Source organism: Vigna radiata, chromosome 10 (genome assembly GCF_000741045.1).
Source record: "Vigna radiata var. radiata cultivar VC1973A chromosome 10, Vradiata_ver6, whole genome shotgun sequence".
NCBI lineage: Eukaryota > Viridiplantae > Streptophyta > Magnoliopsida > Fabales > Fabaceae > Vigna > Vigna radiata.
In genome coordinates, this window is record NC_028360.1 from 1,884,606 (window position 1) to 1,887,085 (window position 2,480).

Below are 2,480 nucleotides of genomic sequence, written 5' to 3' on the forward strand. Positions count from 1 at the left end.
CATAGGGTTTGTACACCCTCCACGAGGTTAGTACACCTCATATCATTCATCCATAGGGTTTGTACACCCTCCACGAGGTTAGTACACCTCATATCATTCATCCATAGGGTTGGTACACCCTCCACGAGGTTTGCACACCTCATTTATCCAAAGCCCAGCTCACCTGGCCCATAAGCCCAGTCTCTATACTGGCCCACCAAGCCCAGTTTTATCTGGCACTTTTAGTCTTCTTCTGAGATTTCGACCCTCTGCTAAGCAATGGTCAAACTCTTTTTGTCTCATTCTTCATTGATTTTGGCCATCATATCTTCTTGGATTGGTCTTTTACTTTTTCTCCTTCTCTTTTGAAACCCAGACGAAATTAGTGTTTCTATCTTTACTTAGCTTTTACTCTGATAATACGAAAATGTCAAATTTTCATATTATCCGGTAATATCTAAGTAAAGAGGGACAGCTGTCAACACCCAATTTCGTCCGGGTGACTAAATAATAGAACTAGTTTTTATTTTTGTCTTATTTTATTTAATTTTAATTTTATTTTATTTTTGTTTTATTTTGTTTAATTTTTGTTTTACTATTTAGTATTTGATTTAGTTTTTTTTATTTATTATTGGATTTAATTGCAAAAGAAAAAAGGAAAAAAAAAAGAAAAGAAATTGAAAAAAACAGAAAAAAAAAGAAAATGAAAAGAAATAATAAAAAAAGAAATAAAAAAAATTAGAAAGTTGGTTTGTCTTTTGTGAAAAGGAAAACGGTTTTTCTGAAAAAGGACAAAGCGTTTGGGGTGGCAGAGGCGTTTTGGCTTGGCTGAAGCGTTTTGGCTTGGCAGAGGTGTTTTGGTTTTGGGCATTGGCAATTTGGCAGGGACTACTTCGAGGGATCATAACAGGCCCAAATCATCAACTCCATCATCAGCCCACCATTCATCATTCAACATTCACATTCCATCCCTCCGTTCCTCCACACCCGTAATTCATCACCCAACAGATTCACCTCACACATTCTTTTTCTCTCCATAACTCAACACGCACTCTAGGCATCATCATCCATCACATACACGACATTCCAAACTCCATCACCGCGACCCTCGCCACGTTCACCACCGACAACCCATAGCCTTCATTTTCCTCTTCCACTATCACCTGAAACAACAACTACGGTCAAGCAACGAGATCAATTTCCAGCCACTCCCCACGCCCATGGTATAATCACAAAATATCTCCTTCAACTCTCAAACAGAAAAAAACACACACGCCTCTTTTACTCCCAACTTCCACCACCTTTTCCATTACCATCACCCCAACCTGTCTCAACATCCAGAGCAGAAAATAGAAATCAGAGTGCATAAAGACAATTGACGAAAGCAAGTTCTTAGTTCAAACAGAGAAGAAAAAAATCTCATCATTCTTCATCGTCAATGCCTAACCAGAGAAGAGTTAGGGGAGGAAAGCGGTTGGGGTCACCAACACATGCTCCATTCCTCTTGGTGGCTTGGTGACGGTGTCGAGGCGGAGAGCGGTAACACTGACGATGCTCTGGCGTCTGAGGAAGGTGGTCGTGGCGGCATCGTTGGTTGCAGTTTCAAGTGCTAAGAAGGGAAGTAGAGAAGGAGAAGGCGGCGAAGCCGTAACCGACGATAGCTGCAGTGGAGCGTGGTGTCGCCAGCAACGCTGAGACGAGCGGAGGGTGATGCGACGGCTGATACGGTAGCCCTAGCTTGGTGGCAGTGGCGTTGTTCACCAGCCAGAGAATCTCGCGCAAGAAGATAAATTGGCATACTCCGATCTGTGGCCAGCACTGCGTCAGGCGGGGAGTGGTGGCCGTTCCGGTGGACGCGACGACGCCCTAGGCCGTGGTTCGAGCCGGCCGGTTGGTGGTGGGAGGCGGTGATGGCGCGGTGGCGTAGCCCGAGCGGTGCGAGAGAGAGACCTTGCGTCTGGATCCCGAGAGTGTGGAATGAATGGGGAAATTAAGAGACCCCTAAAGTTTCTGCCCTAAAGTTTCTGAACCTAAGGGCCTTGGGCTTGAGTGATGGGCTGGCGTTTCCTCCTTGCACCCCTCATCTCTTTTGTTTCACACTCCCCATCCAATTTTCTGCAAACAAGAAAAAGGGGAGATTGGGCCGGTGCATGCTATCTCAAGCTGCACACCCAATTTCCAGCCATACACCCCTGACAGAGCACAAGGTTGGAGAAAGAGGCCTCGGGCCTGGTCTGCCTCCGTACTTCCTGGCGACGCGCCACGCTATTCTCACCCCCACCGTGTTTCTGCAAACAAAAAAAGGGGTCTTGGGCCTGACCAGCACCTACCAAATGCACCCCCAATGTTCATCAGTTGAACCCTTGTCCTTGGGGCCTAGACCAAGAAATTTCGGACTGCACCCCCTTTGCTTCCATTCGCAGCCCCCTCCTCTTTGGACTTAAACCCACTCTGGCAACCAATCAAAAGAACTCTTTTCTGCACCCCTGGTTTTGTCTTCT